The 16,021-nt window shown below is 40.6% G+C and overlaps 1 long non-coding RNA gene and 1 pseudogene across 1 annotated transcript in view; one reads left to right on the plus strand and one right to left on the minus strand.

The window, feature by feature from the left end:
• LOC116473204 (uncharacterized) overlaps positions 1-16,021 on the minus strand; it is a 41,290-nt gene that overhangs the window by 6,328 nt on the left and 18,941 nt on the right. The gene's annotated exons all lie outside the window — the stretch shown is intronic.
• LOC116473203 (endosome-associated-trafficking regulator 1-like) lies at positions 12,120-13,280 on the plus strand (annotated as a pseudogene).

Below are 16,021 nucleotides of genomic sequence, written 5' to 3' on the forward strand. Positions count from 1 at the left end.
GGAATTTTTTCTGCTGTTTGCTCTTTATATAGTAACTTTTTTCTCCATTTTCTTACATTTATTTAAATAGACATGCTTTTTAATGTTGCGCAGCATTCTAGTATGTACATCAAACATACGGGGGAAGGGATTGGTTGCAGAGGGACACAAAGAACTTTAGGGGAGTACTGGAAATGTTGTATATCTTAATGGTGGTGGTTGTCATAGGACTTTATACTTTGCCAAAACTCATTGAACTGTACATTTTACAAGTATAAATTTTAATATATATATAAATTATATCTCAATAAACCTGACTTAAGAAGAAAAAAATGAAAAGACTTGCTGAAGGATCCTCACATAATCTGACTCAGTGTTGCCCAGGTCTTGGTCTACCCTATAATTCTCTCAGTCTTGGCAGCACATGGTAATCACTTGGGAAGTTTTAATAAAAGAAATTGGTAGTGTTGGGGTGGGGAAGAGAACCAGAAACTCTGATTTAATTGGCCATGGGTCAAACCCAAGAACTGTATTTTGTAAACGTTCCCCTGGTGGTTCTAAAATGTGCAAGTGCGTAGCCAGAGTTGAGAACCACTGATCTACGCTATAAGTCATTTAGATCAGCGAGGCAGGAGGATAAAAAATGGAGTAAGTAAATTTCACAACCATAATATCATTTTATATAATAAATTTCATAAACTAAACATTTATTAGTACACTGATTTTCTTTGTCTTATTTTCCCCAAAGCCCTGAGATAGTCTCTCTCTCTCTCTCTCTCTCTCTCTCTCTATATCTATATATATATATATATATATATTTGAGACAGAGTTTTGCTCTTGGCTCTTGTTTCCCAAGTTTGAGTACAGTGGCACAATCTTGGCTCCCTGCAACCTCCGCCTCCCATGTTCAAGCAATTCTCCTGCCTCAGCCTCCCAAGTAGCTGGGGTTACAGGCACACGCCACCACGCCCGGCTAATTTTTTGCACTTTTAGTAGAAACGGGGTTTCACCATGTTAGCCAGGCTGGTCTCGAACTCCTGACCTTAAGTGATCCATCCATCTCGGCCTCCCAAAGTGCTGGGATTACAGGCATGAGCCCCTGTGCCTGGCCATTATATATTTTTTGAGATTTAATTCACATACCATAAAATGTATGCTTTTAATATTTTGATCTAATAGTTCTTAGTGTGTTCACAAGGTTGAACAGCCATCACCATTATCTAATTTGAGAACATTTTTATCAACTCAAAAAGAAACCCCACACCTATTAGCAGTCACTTCCCGCTTCCCCCTCCCCCAGTCCATGACAACCACTCATCTACTTTCTATCTCTATGGATTTGTCTGTTCTGGACATTTCATATAAATTGAATCATGCAATATGTGGCCTTTTGTGTCTGGCTTCTCTCACTGAACATAATGTTTTCAAGATTTATCCATGTTGTAGCATATATAAGAATTTCATTCCTTTTTATGGCTAAATAATATTTTATCATATGGATATACCACATTTTGTTTATCTATTCGTCAGTTGATGAAGATTTGAGTTGTTTCAACTTTTTGGCTTTTTTTTTTTTTTTTTTTTTTTTTTTTTTTTTTTTGAGACGGAGTCTCGCTCTGTCGCCCAGGCTGGAGTGCAGTGGCGCAATCTCGGCTCACTGCAAGCTCCGCCTCCCGGGTTTACGCCATTCTCCTGCCTCAGCCTCTCCGAGTAGCTGGGACTACAGGCGCCCGCCACCACGCCCGGCTAATTTTTTGTATTTTTTTTTTTTTAGTAGAGACGGGGTTTCTCCGTGGTCTCGATCTCCTGACCTTGTGATCCGCCCGCCTCGGCCTCCCAAAGTGCTGGGATTACAAGCGTGAGCCACCGCGCCCGGCCTTTGGCTTTTATGAATAATGCTGCTAAGAACATTTGTGTCCAAGTTTTTATGCAGATAAATGCTTTTGTTTGTCTTTGATATTTGGATATTTAACTAGGAGTGGAGTTAATTTCTGGGGCATATGGTCTCTCTATATTTAATTTTTTGAGAAACTGCCAAATAGTTTTCCAAAGTGGCTGCACCGTTTTATATTCCCACCAACAATGTATAAAAATTCCAAGTTTTCTGTGTCCCCACCAACACTTGTTATTATTTGTCTTTTTTTATAGTGGGTCTGAAATGCTATGTTATGGTTTTTATTTCCCTTTCCTTTCTCTAATGATTAATGATGTTGAACATCTTTTCATGTGCTTATTGAACATTTGTATATCTTCTTTGGACAATTCTTTGCCCATTGTTTCATTTGGTTTTTTGGTTTTTATTGTTGAGTTGTAAGAGTTCTTTATATATTCTGGATACTAGACCTTTAATAGCTAGATGGTTTGCAAACATTTTCTCCCCTTCTTGGATTATCTTTTCACTTTCTTGATAATGTCTTTTGAAGCACAATAATTTTTAATTTAATAAGGTCAAAATTTTTTTCTTTTCTTGCTTGTGCTTTAGATGTCATACATAAGAAACCATTGACTAATCCAGGGTCATGAGATTTACAAGTTTGTTATAGTTTTAGCTTTAACACTTAAGCCAGTGATCCACTTTGAGTTAATTTTTGCATATGACATGAGACAAGAATCCAACTCTATCCTTTTGCATGTGGATATCCAATTGTCCCAGGAGCATTTTTAAGGAGGACTCTTCTTTCCACATTAAATTGTCCTGGCATTCTTTCCTGTTGAAAATCATAGTCACATGCATTTTTTTAAGTATTTAATTTACACTCCCATTAATAGTGTAAAAGTGTTCCTATTTCTCTACATCCTCTCCAGTATCTGTTGTTTCCTGACTTTTTAATGATTGCCATTCTAACTGGTGTGAGACAGTATCTCATTGTGGTTTTGATTTGCATTTCTCTAATGACCAGTGATGATAAGCTTTTTTTCATATGTTTGTTGTCCACATATATGTCTTCTTTTGAGAAGTGCCTGTTCATATCCTTCACCCACTTTTTGATGGGATTGTTTGTTTTTTCTTGTAAATTTGTTTAAATTCCTTGTAGATTCTGGATATTTTTGTCAGATGGCTAGATTGCAAAAATTTTCTCCCATTCTGTAGGTTGCCCATTCACTATGATGCTAGTTTCTTTTGCTCTGCAGAAGCTCTTTAGTTTAATAACATCCCATTTGTCAATTTTGGCTTTTGTTGCAATTGCTTTTGGTGTTTTAGTCATGAAGTCTTTGCCCATGCCTATGTCCTGAATGGTATTGCCTAAGTTTTCTTCTAGGGTTTTTATGGTTTTAGGTCTTGTGTTTAAGTCTTCAACCCATCTTGAGTTAATTTTTGTATAAGGTGTAAGGAAGAGGTTCAGTTTCAGTTTTCTGAATATGGCTAGCCAGTTTTCCCAACACTATTTTTTAAATAGGGAATTCTTTCCCCATTGCTTGTTTTTGTCAGGTTTGTCAAAGATCAGATGGTTGTAGATGTGTGGTGTTATTTCTGAGGCATATGTTCTGTTCCATTGGTCTATATCTCTGTTTTGGTACCAGTACCATGCTGTTTTGGTTACTGTGGCCTTGTAGTATAGTTTGAAGTCAGGTAGCGTGATGCCTCCAGCTTTGTTCTTTTTGCTAAGACAGTGTGGTGATTCCTCAAGGATCTAGAACTAGAAATACCATTTGACCCAGCAATCCCATTACTGGGTATATACCCAAAGGATTATAAATCATTCTAGTATAAAGACACATGCACACGTATGTTTATTGCAGCACTATTCACAATAGCAAAGACTTGGAACCAACCCAAATGCCCATCAATAATAGACAGGATAAAGAAAATGTGGCACATATATACCATGGAATATGATGCAGCCATAAAAAAGAATGAGTTCATGTCCTTTGCATGAATATGGATGAAGCTGGAAACCATCATTCTCAGCACACTAACACAGGAAGAGAAAACCAAACACCGTATGTTCTCACTCATAAGTGAGAATTTAACAATGAGAACATATGGACACAGGGAAGGGAACATCACACACCAGGGCCTGTCGGCAGGTGAGGGGCAAGGGGAGGGATAGCACTAGAAGAAATACCTAATGTAGATGATGGGTTGACGAGTGTAGCAAACCACCATGGCACATGTATACCTATGTAACAAACCTGCATGTTCTGCACATGTATCCCAGAACTTAAAGTATAATAAAAAATAAAAATTAAAAAATTAAAGTATTTACCTCTACTCACCTAGAAGAAATGTTTATGTATGCTGTCTGTTGATTAGGAGCTCTAAGTCCAATTATTTATGTCTATATACCAGTGGGCCTGGTGCCTACTAGTTGTGGCTTCTGAGTGCCAAGTTCCTATAGCTCCTAAATAAGTACTTTTTAAATAAATTGATCTTGAGATTAATCAATTTAGTAAACATAGCATAATTTATTTCCTATCACGTTGATTATTCTGATTCAAGTGGATCTCTATAATCAGCCAAAAGGACCAAACCAACTTGTCAAGTTGACAGCCTTAGAGTTGAAATAGTGGAAGAATTCTTGGGAGGACAGTTGCCTACCAAGCATGACCACAACTTTGTCTGGTTGTTTACACCTCTTCCATGTGACTCGTATTAAATCCTGATCTATTCTAAGACAATCATAGTAATTCTAGTCTCCCTGACATTGTTTGATGTAGAAAAGAATGTTTGACCCAATTCTGTCAAATGAGGCTTCTGGAACAGTTTTCCAATATAGTAAGAGTTGGTCCTTCTCCTTCCAATGGTGGTTGTCATCCTTGCCTGGAATATGGCAGCTATTTTACAACTATGAGGGGAGCTGAACATGACAAAAGATGACAGAGAAGAAATATGGGAGGAATCTGGGTCCTCAATGACATACTTGATCCTCTAAGTTAATCAATCTTGGTGCTTTCTTATGTTGGGATTTTTCATTCTCTGAGTATTTATTTCTTCATCATTTAAGCAAATTGGGTAAGGGTGCTGTCTTACTTGTGCTCAAATCATTCTAACCAACATAGACCCCCTAAGTTTTCATCGAAAATGCACTTCAGACTGCAAAACTTCAAGAGGACGGTAAAACTGGACACAGTGACATGGAAATTTGAAATTCTCCAAGAGTAGAGTTTCCAAACTTAGCCCCAGATGAAGCTTCAATTCACTTTGTTTTCAAGATGTGTAGCTTAGAACAGATAGATTGTAATGGAGGGTGAGGAGAGAGAAGGGGTCAGAGAAAGGGGGCAATAGGGATGGATTTACTCAGCATCTGCTGCAGGATGTTAGGGGGCAAAAGTCCCTTCAGAAAAACATATGACCTTGAAACTTTAGAAGCATACCCTTGAAGATCAAGAATAAAATAAGGATAGCAGCTTTCAGTACTCCTATTCAATTTTGTGCAAAAATATAAGAATAGAAAAGAAGGGAATCAAACTGTCATTTTCACATGATATTTTTTAGAGAAACTTGTGAAAATCTACAAAAAAGTTATTAGAATTAGTAAGGGAAGAAAACCAAACACATAAGGTAACTTAGAATAAATCTAACAAAAGATATATTAAGATGCTTATGGAGAAAACTACAGAACCTTGCCCATAGAAAATAAAACAATAATATTAAATGGAGAGATAATGAAGAATAAATGGAGAGATAGCCCACATTTGCAGGTAAGAAAACTTAATGTTCTGACTGGTACACCACTGTTTCCTGTATTTGTTTGCATGAGTGGCCATAACAAAGTACCACAGGTTGTGTGGCTTAAACAACAGAAACTTATTTTCTTACACTTCTGGAGGCTGGAAGTCTGAGATAAAGGTGTCAGTAGGGTTGATTCCCTTGGAAGCCTTTCTCTTTGGCATGTAGATGGCCAGCTGCTTTCTTTGTCCTCACCTGGTCTTTCCTCCATGCTTAGAACATAGCAACACAAATAAATGGACTAGAGTCACGTGTATCAACAGTATGGCAGACAGATCTTAGGCAGACAGACAGACCCAGGCAGATAGACAGATCCCAATGACTCCTACCTGCTGGTGTCCATACTTTTTGTAATCCCCTCCCTTTGAGCATAGGAAGAACCTGTAACTTGATGCTAATCCATAGAATATGACAAAAGTGATGGGATAGGTCTTTATATTGTATAAGACTCCGTTGTAGCAGACTAGAGTGAGAGGCATCTTATGGCCTTGAAAAAGCACGCTGCTGTGACATGAACTGCCCAGAAAGAGGGCCATGTGGCAAGGAACTGTGAGCAACTTTTAGAAGCTGAGACCCTCAGCCACACAGATTCAAGGAAGTGAGTTATGCTAAAACCCTGAATGAGTTCTTCCCCAGCCACCTTCTCCAGATGAGAATGGAGCCCAGGCAGCACCTTGACTGCAGCTGTGAGATCCTGAGCAGGGGACCCAGCTAAGCCACAATGGGCTTCTGAGCCACACAAACTGTGAGACAATAAACATGTGTTGTTTTAAGCCGCCACATTTGTAGCAGTTTGTTATGCAGCAATAAGAAATAAACACAAACATGGATAAAAACATAATATTGGGCCAGGTGCAATGGCTCATGCCTGTAATCCCAACGCTTTGGGATGCCAAGGCAGGAGGATCACTTGAGGCCAAGAGTTCGAGACCAGCCTGGGTAACACGGGGAGACCCTGTCTCTACAAAAAAACTTAAAAAAAATTAGCTGGGTATGGTGGTGCATGACTGTGGTCTCAGTTACTCAGGAGGCTGAGGTGAGAGAATCGCTTGAGCAAGGGAGGTTGAGGATGCAGTAGCCATGATCGCAACACTGCACTCCAGCCTGGGCAACAAAGTGAGACTTTGTCTCAAACAAACAAACAAACAAACAACAACAAAAAACAAAAACACAAAACCAAAAACCAAACCAAAACAAAACAAAAAACTCTATAATATTGACAGAAATAAAGCAAGTTGCATCAAGAGACATACAATGATACTATTTACATAAAGCTTAAAAACACTTGGACAAATTCTATATACTGTTTAAACCTACCTATAGACATATGTGATAAAAATATAAAGATATGTACTGGAATGATAATCCCAATTTCAGGAAAGTGTTTATTTCTTGGAGAGAGGGAAGTATCAGAGATGCATATACAGGAAGTGTTTGTAATGTGTTTTCTTTCCTAAGCTGGGACCTACCCAGCTTACAAGATACAAGAGGGTTTATAACACTCTTCTGTATATCTTTTGGTTTGCCTGAAATATTCCATAATTTAAAAAAATGTGTGTCTTGAGCTTTAGGCTCCAGTGGGGATGATGTTGTGTTGACAATGAATTTTGCCCCCTTCCCAACATTTTCCAGACCTGTACTTGGCAAGAACATGGGCAGAAGAAGAGCCTATGAGGCCAAGCTAGGAATGGCCACAGGGGAGTAGAGCTGGAGGGAGATGGGAAGGCAGGAGGCAGAGGGATGGTGGTCTGCAGAGGTGCCTGTGGGAATTTTGTTCCCCAGTCACTCTAAGCTGCCTATACACTCATTTTTCAGGGACCAGATGGCCTTAAATGTGTGACCTCAGCACTTCCACAAGAGGACCTTGTCATTACCCGTGGCTTTGCCCTTGCATGGAATGAAACAGTCACCCACACAGCAGACTTGCTGTAATACCATCCTCTGAGAAAACAATTAAGAAAACTGAAAAATAAAGCCCAAACATTGGCAGTTAGGCTATTGGGGGAATCAAACTTGTGTTTTGTTTTGTTTTTTAAAGCCTGAACAGCATGGCCTTAGGAGGAAAATTTGAGACAGGACACTACCACTACCACTCAGTAGGAAAGGAAAATAAGTGGATTTTCCCATCATTTTTAAGCAGTTAGTCATCTTCAGGGAGGGGCAGTGGGGTCTTTCATCTTTTTGATTTACACCCATGAAATTTGGGAGATGTTAGGATGCCTTGGTTATATAAGGAAACCTCTGATCCCCAGAAGCGATGTAGAAGGAACTTCCAGTGGTGTGTTGGTAACATTTAACAGCCGGCTTTCCAGGGGAAAATCCATTTGCTGATTCCCATGGTATGAATACTCCCACAATGGCTGATTTTTAAGCTACCAATGTGATGTCACGGAGCATAATCATCTTTGGAAAGCCACACATGCTGGCTGCAACATACTGCTGGAGTTTTGTTCATTACAGGATGGTGAGCACTCCAGCTGGAGGTCTCAGCCACAGGGAGGATGGCCACTGTCAGGGAGGAGACCCCTATATCTATGGCCTCTCTCAGCTCCTTCTCTGTGCAGAAAACTCAACCTATGTATGATACTTCTCCCATCATCCTCAGCCTAGAGGGCAGGACTGTTTGCAGATCTCAGGGAAGCTTCATCTGGGGCTAAGTTTGGAAACTCTACTCTTGGAGAATTTCAAATTTCCATGACACTGTGTCCAGTTTTACCGTCCTCTTGAAGTTTTGCAGTCTGAAGTGCATTTTAGATGAAAACTTAGGGGGTCTATGTTGGTTAGAATGATTTGAGCACAAGTAAGACAGCACCCTTGCCCAATTTGCTTAAATGATGAAGAAATACATACTCAGAGAATGAAAAATCCCAATGTAAGAAAGCACCAAGATTGATTAACTTAGAGGATCAAGTATGTCAAGAGTTTTGTCTTGAGCAGCTGGATGTATGGTGATAAAATTTTCTGAGATGGAGATGGCCAGGGATAAGAGTTGCAATTTCAGATGAGAAGTAAGGAGTGGGAAGAAACGCAGGATGAATCCCAGATTTTGACTTGTGGGTCATTCTTTTAGACTAAAAATACAGAAAGTGAACTAACCTCAGGGAAAAAAACTGAATTTGGTTTTGGACAAGTTGAGTTCAAAGTGCCCATTGAGACATCAAAAATATATGCAATTATCCAGGTCTAGAATTCAGGAGAGATTTCTAGATGTAGATAAAGATATGGACTTGGTGATTATAGTAAAGCCATCCAGGTAAATAAGAACATACATAAGATGAAAAGGGCAGAAAAAGACCAATATCAAAACTTTTGGGAAACTGATATTTATGAGGAAGAGGTGCCCTAAAAGGAAATTGAAAAGGAATTGTCAGAAAGGTAAGAATATCAGGAAATTATATGAAACAAGCAGCATCATTTTAATCAAGGCAAGAGTTATAAGAAGTGAGCAATACATTGAGTGACAAGTAGGAGCCAGATGCTAGAGATCCTTAAATGCCAGGGAACACATCCACTGAAAATAAAGGGATGAAAAAAGATATTCCATGCCAATGGAAACAAACAAACAAAAAAAAAGAGCAGGAGTTGCTATACTTCTATCAGACAAAATAGAAAAAAACAACTATAAAAAGAGACAAACAAGGTCACTATACAATGATAAAGGGGTCTCAGGAGGTGGAGGTTGCAATGAGCTGAGATTGCACCACTGCACTCCAGCCTGGGCAACAGAATGAGACTCTGTCTCAAAAAAAAAAATGATAAATAAGTCAATTCAGCAAGAGGAGATAACAATTTTGAATAAATGTGCACCCAACACTGGAGCACCCAGATATATAAAGTAAATATTGTTAGAGCTAAAGAGAGAGCAAGGCCCTGATACAATAATAGCTGGAGACTTCAACACCTCACTTTCAGCACTGGACAGATCTTCCAGACAGAAAATAAACAAAGAAACATTAATCGGCACTATAGACCAAATGGTTCTCATAGATATTTACAGAATATTTCATCCAACGGCTGCAGAATACAATTCTCCTCAGCACGTGGATCATTCTCAAGGATAGATCACATGTTAGGTCACAAAACAAGTCTTAAAACATTAAAAAAGTTGAAATAATATCAAGCATCTTCTCTGACCACAATGGAATAAAACTAGAAATCAATAACAAGAAGAATTTTGGAAACTATACAAATACATGCAAATTAAACAATATGCTCCTGAATGACCAGTGGGTCAATGAAGAAATTAAGAAGGAATTTCAAAATGTCTTGAAACAAATGATAATGAAAACACAACATACCAAAACTATGGGATATAGTAAAAGCACTACTAAGAGGGAATTTTATAGTTAAAAGTACCTACATTGAAAAAGAAGAAAAACTTCAAATAAACAATCTAACAATGCATCTTAAAGAACTAGAAAAGCAAGAGCAAAACAAACCCAAAATTAGTAGCAGAAATGAAATAATAAAGATCAGAGAATAAATAAATAAAATTAAAATGAAGAAAACAAAAGATAAAAGAAACAAAAAGTTGTTTTTTTTAAAAGTTAAACAAAACAGAGGCTGGGTGTGGTGGCTCATGCCTATAATCCCAGCACTTTGGGAGCCCAAGGCAGGAGGATCACTTGAGGTCAGGAGTTTGAGGCAAGCTTGGGCAACATGGTGAAACCCTGTCTCTATAAAATATACAAAACTCAGCTGGGCGGGGTGTCCATGCCTATAATCCCAGCTACTTGGGAGGCTAAGGCAAGAGATTCACTTGAACCTGGGAGGCAGAGGTTGTAGCAAGCTGAGATCATGCCACTGCACTTCAGCCTGGGTGACAGAACAAGACTACGTCTCAAAAAAAAAAAAAAGGCAAACCTTTAGCCAGATTAAGAAAAAGAAGATAAACAAACAAATAAAATCAGAAATGAGAAAGGAGGTATTACAACTGATACCACAGAAATTCAAGATTATTAGTGGCTACTATGAACAACTATATGCCAATAAATTGGAAAATCTAGAAGAAATGGACAAATTCCTAGACACATACAACCTCCCCAGGTTGAACCATGAAGAAATCCAAAACCTGAACAGACAAATAACAAGCAACAAGATCGAAACCATAATAAAAAGTCTCCCAGTAAAGAAAAGCACAGGACTTGGTTTCACTGTTGAATTCTATCAAACATTTAAAGAAGACACAATATCAATCCTATTCAAACTATTCCAAAAATAGAGGAGGAGGGAATACTTACAAACTCATTTTGAGGTTAGTATGATACCAAAACCAAACAAAGACACATCAAAAAAAAAGAAAACTACATGCCAATATCTGATTAATATTGGTGCAATAGTCCTCAACAAACTACTACCATACCAAATTCAACAATACATTAAAAAGATCATTCATCAGCTGGGCGTGGTGGCTCAAGCCTGTAATCTCAGCACTTTGGGAGGCCAAAGCGGGCTGATCACGAGGTCAGGAGATCAAGACCATCCTGGCTAACACGGTGAAACCCCGTCTATACTAATAATACAAAAAATTAGCCGGGCGTGGTGGCGGGCACCTGTAGTCCCAGCCACTCGGGAGGCCTAGGCAGGAGAATGGCGCGAACCCGGGAGGCAGAGCTTACAGTGAGCCGAGATCACGCCACTGCACTCCAGCCTGGGCGACAGAGCGAGACTCCGTCTCAAAAAAAAGAAAAATCATTTATCATGACCAAGTGGAATTTATCCCTGGGATGCAAGAATAGTTCAACATTCACACATCAATCAATGTGATACATCATATCAACAGAATGAAGGACAACAATTATATGATCATTTTAATTGATGCTGAAAAAGCATTTGATAAAATTCAACATCCTTTCATGATAAAAACCCTCAAAAACCCACATATAGAAGGAACATACCTCAACATAATAAAAGCCATGTATGACAGACCCACAGCTAGTATCATACTGAACGGGGAGAAACCAAAAGCCTTTCCTGTAAGACCTGGAGAATGACATGGATGCCCACTGTCATCACTGTTATTCAACATAGTACTGGAAGTCCTAGCTACAGCAATCAGACAAGAGAAAGAAATAAAAGGCATCCAAATTGGAAAGGAAGAAGTCAAATTACCTTTGCTTGCAGATGATATGATCTTACATTTGGAAAAACCTGAAAACTTCACCAAAAAACTATTAGAACTGATAAATTCAGTAAAGCTACAGGACAGAAAATCAATACACAAAAATTAGCTTTTTTAGTAGCATTTCTATATGCCAACAGTGAACAATCTGAGAAAGAAATTTAAAAAGTAATCCCACCTAATAATAGCTACAAATAAAATCAAATACCTAAGAAATGGAGAGGCTCGAGGAGCGGGGGCGGCCGAGCGGCGGGAGACGGGGGCGGGCGGCACGGGCGGGGGCGGAGCCAGGGCCATGGAGCCGCCGCTGCAGGGCTAGGCAGGTCCTGCCCCGCCGGGCCCGCGGCGATGTCTGGCTACCAGCGCCGCCCGGGCGCCACCCCGGCGCCACCCCGCTGTCCCGAGCCCGGAGCCTCGCCATTCCCGACGATGACAAATTTAAAGATCTTGAAGAGGCAAATCCATTCTCCTTTAAAGAGCTTCTGAAGACCAAGAACCTCGGCCTGTCAAAAGAGGACCCAGCCAGCAGCATTTAGCATTTATGCAAAGGAAGCCTCGAGGCATTCCCTGGGACTTGACCACAACTCCTCACCCTCCCAAACCGGGGGCGGTGGGGGGGGGGGGGGTATGGCCTGGAGTATCAGCAGCCATTTTTCGAGGACCCGACAGGGGCCGGTGACCTCCTGGATAAGGAGGAGGATGAGGACATCTGATGGAGTGGGGCCTACCTGCCGTCCGCCATCCAGCAGACTCACCCCGAGAGGGTCCCTGCCAGCACGTGGCCCTGCAGGACATACCTTTCCTTTTTCTCCACCCCGTTGGAGCTGGCAGGGCCTGAGTCTCTGCCCCCGTGGGCGTTGAGTGACACTGATTCTCCTGTCTCAGGCCTCTCCGGCAGGGAGTCCTAGCGCAGACTTTGCGGCTTATGGAGAGTCTCTGGGATACAGGCGCCTGCGGACGCTGCAGATAAGTTACGAAGCACTGAAAGATGAAAATTCTAAGCTGAGAAGAAAGCTGAATGAGGTTCAGAGCTTCTCTGAAGCTCAAACAGAAATGGTGAAGACACTTGAGCGGAAATTAGAAGCAAAAATGATCAAGGAGGAAAGCGACTACCACGACTTGGAGTCGGTGGTTCAGCAGGTGGAGCAGAACCTGGAGCTGATGACCAAACGGGCTGTAAAGGCAGAAAACCACGTCGTGAAACTGAAACAGGAAATCAATTTGCTCCAGGCGCAGGTCTCCAACTTCCAGCGAGAGAATGAAGCCCTGTGGTGCGGCCAGAGCACCAGACTGACAGTGGTGAAGCAGAACGCCGACGTGGCCTTGCAGAACCTCCGCGTGGCCATGAAACAGCGCACAGGCTTCCATTAAGCAACTGGTTTCCGGAGCTGAGACACTGAATCTTGTTGCCGAAATCCTTAAATCTATAGACAGAATTTCTGAAATTAAAGACGAGGAGGAAGACTCTTGAGGACCCCTGGGTGTTCTCAGCATGAAGCTCCGTGTATGCCCTGAAATCACCACCGCTTGATCTAAATGTGCAGTTGTGTCCTTAAATATGCAGTCTTCACCCAGAGTAAAGTGTTTATCGCAACAGTCCAGTGTCGTGCCCTCAGCCAGTTCTTGGCCACCGCAATGGGAGCAGCCCTGGCCGAGCTGCCGCTGTGGTTTCTATGCAGCCCTTCTTGGCGAAATTCCTGCGATCTTATAGATTCTAATGAGGAAGACATTGTCATAAAAACCAGCGATTTTAAGAAAAAGAGCGGTTCTGGAATCAATGTTTTCCAATCCCATCCCAGAATATCAGTTGTAAGATAAGTACAATTGATTGTCCTTGATTTCATAAGTAGAACAAACACTAAATGTGCCTCTGGGATGGCCACCCTGGGCAGGGACCTGTGCCTTCCGCCGACACTCAGGGCTCCCTCTGGCTCCCAGGTCACTCTTGTGGCCCCCAGCGGGCGGTCCCTGTGGTCATGGCCCGAGTGCGCAGGGGCCACCGTGTGGCTGCTGCTGTCTTCCCCGCGTGGCTGCTGCTGTCCTCCCCCAGGACCCACGGGGACCAAGGTCACACATTCTGTGCTGTGAAGCTGTCCAGATGCGCCTCTTTGGCTGGGGGTTCTGGTGGACGTTTCAAGTGGCATTTTGTACAATGCAGTTTAGAATTCAGGAATTTCAGGTATGTGCAGAGCCCACACGGATCTGTGAGGTCCCAGCTGCCTTTCTGACGCCCTCCCGCAGAGGGAAGGCGACCAACACTAAATGCCTTTTTTCCTATAGATTTTTTTAAACTTTTTTTTCCCTCCTGTTCCAATTGATAGCTTTCTTCTTTAATAAATTCTGTAGTTCACAAAAAAACCTAAGAATTAACCAAAGAAGTGAAAGATATCCATAATAAAAAGTATAAAACACCGATAGAAGAAATTGAAGAAGACACCAAAAAATGGAAAGATATTCCATGTTCATTAATGGGAAAAATCAACATTGTTAAAATGTCCATACTACCCAAAGCAATCTACAGATTCAAAACAATCCCTATCAAAATACCAGAGACATTTGTCACAGAAATGGAAAAAATAATCGCACAATTTATAAGCAAACACAAAAGACCCAGAATAGCCAAACTGTCCAAAACAAAAGGAACAAATCTGGAGGAATCACATTACCTGACTAAAAATTATACTACAAAGCTAAAGTAACAAAAACAGCATGGTATTGGCATAAAAACAGACACATAGATGAATGGAACAGAATAGAGAACCCAGAAACAAACTGACACACTCACAGTGAACTTATTTTTTACAAAGGTGCAAAGAACACACTGGGGAGAAGACAGCCTCTTCAATAAATGGTGCTAGGAAAACTGGATATCCATATACAGAAGAATGAAACTAGACCCCTATCTCTTGCCATACACAAAAATCAATTCAAAATAGCTTAAAGACTTAAATCTAAGACCTCAAACTATGAAACTACTACAAAAAAAATTGGGGAAAATGTCCAGGACATTGGTCTGGGAAAAGACTTCTTGAGTAATATCCCACAAGCACAGACAATCAAAGCAAACATGGACAAATGGGATCACATCAAGTTAAAAAGCCTCTATGCAGCAAAGGAAGCAATCAATAAAGAGACAACCCAACAAATGGGAGAAAACATTTGCAAACGACCCATCTGACAAGGGATTAATACCTGGAATATATAAGGAGCTCAGACAACTCTATAGGAAAAGATCTAATAATCCAATTTTTAAAAGGGCAAAAGAGCTGAATAGACATTTCTCAGAAGAAGACATATAAATGGCAAACAGACATACGAAAAGGTGCTCAACATCATTGATCATCAGAGAAATGCAAATCAAGACTATAATGAAATATCATCTCACCCTAGTTAAAATGGCTTATATCCAAAAGACAGGCAATAACAAATGCTGGCAAGGATATAGAAAGAAGAGAACCCTTGTACATGGTTGGTGAGAATGTAATTTAGTACAACCACTATGGATAACAGTTTGGACTTTTCTCAAAGAACTAAAAATAGAGCTGTCATATGATCCAGCAATCCCACTGCTGGGTAGATGCCCTAAAGAAAGGAAATCAGTATTTTAAAAAGGCATCTGCACTCCTATACTTACTACAGCACTGTTGACAATACCTAAGATTAGGAAGCAACCTAAGTGTCCATCAACAGAATGAATAAAGAAAATATGGTACATATATGGAGTACTTCAGCCATAATAAAAGAATGAAATTCTGTTATCTGCAACAACGTGGATGGAACTGGAGGTCATTATATTAAGTGAAATAAGCCAGGCACAGAAAAACAGACATTGCATGTTCTCACTTATTTCTGGGATCTAAAAATCAGAGGATGATTAATGGGTACAAAAAAGTTAGAAAGAATGAATAAAGTTGAGTGCAGTGGCTCATGCCTGTAATTCCAGCACTTTGGGAGGCCGAGGTGGGCAGATCACTTGAGGCCAGGAGTTCAAGGCCAGCCTAGCCAACATGGTGAAACCCCGTCTCTACTAACAATACAAAAATTGGCCAAATGTAGTGGTACACACCTGTAATCCCAACTACTATGGAGGCTGAAACACGAGAATCACTTGAACCCAGGAGGCAGAGGTTGCAGTGAGCCAAAATCATACCACTGCACTCTAGCCTGGGCGACAGAGAAAAAAAAAAGAATAAGACCTAGTATTCGATAGCACAACAGGGTGACTACAGTCAATAACAATTTAATTGTAC

Source organism: Hylobates moloch, unplaced genomic scaffold (genome assembly GCF_009828535.3).
Source record: "Hylobates moloch isolate HMO894 unplaced genomic scaffold, HMol_V3 SCAFFOLD_8, whole genome shotgun sequence".
NCBI lineage: Eukaryota > Metazoa > Chordata > Mammalia > Primates > Hylobatidae > Hylobates > Hylobates moloch.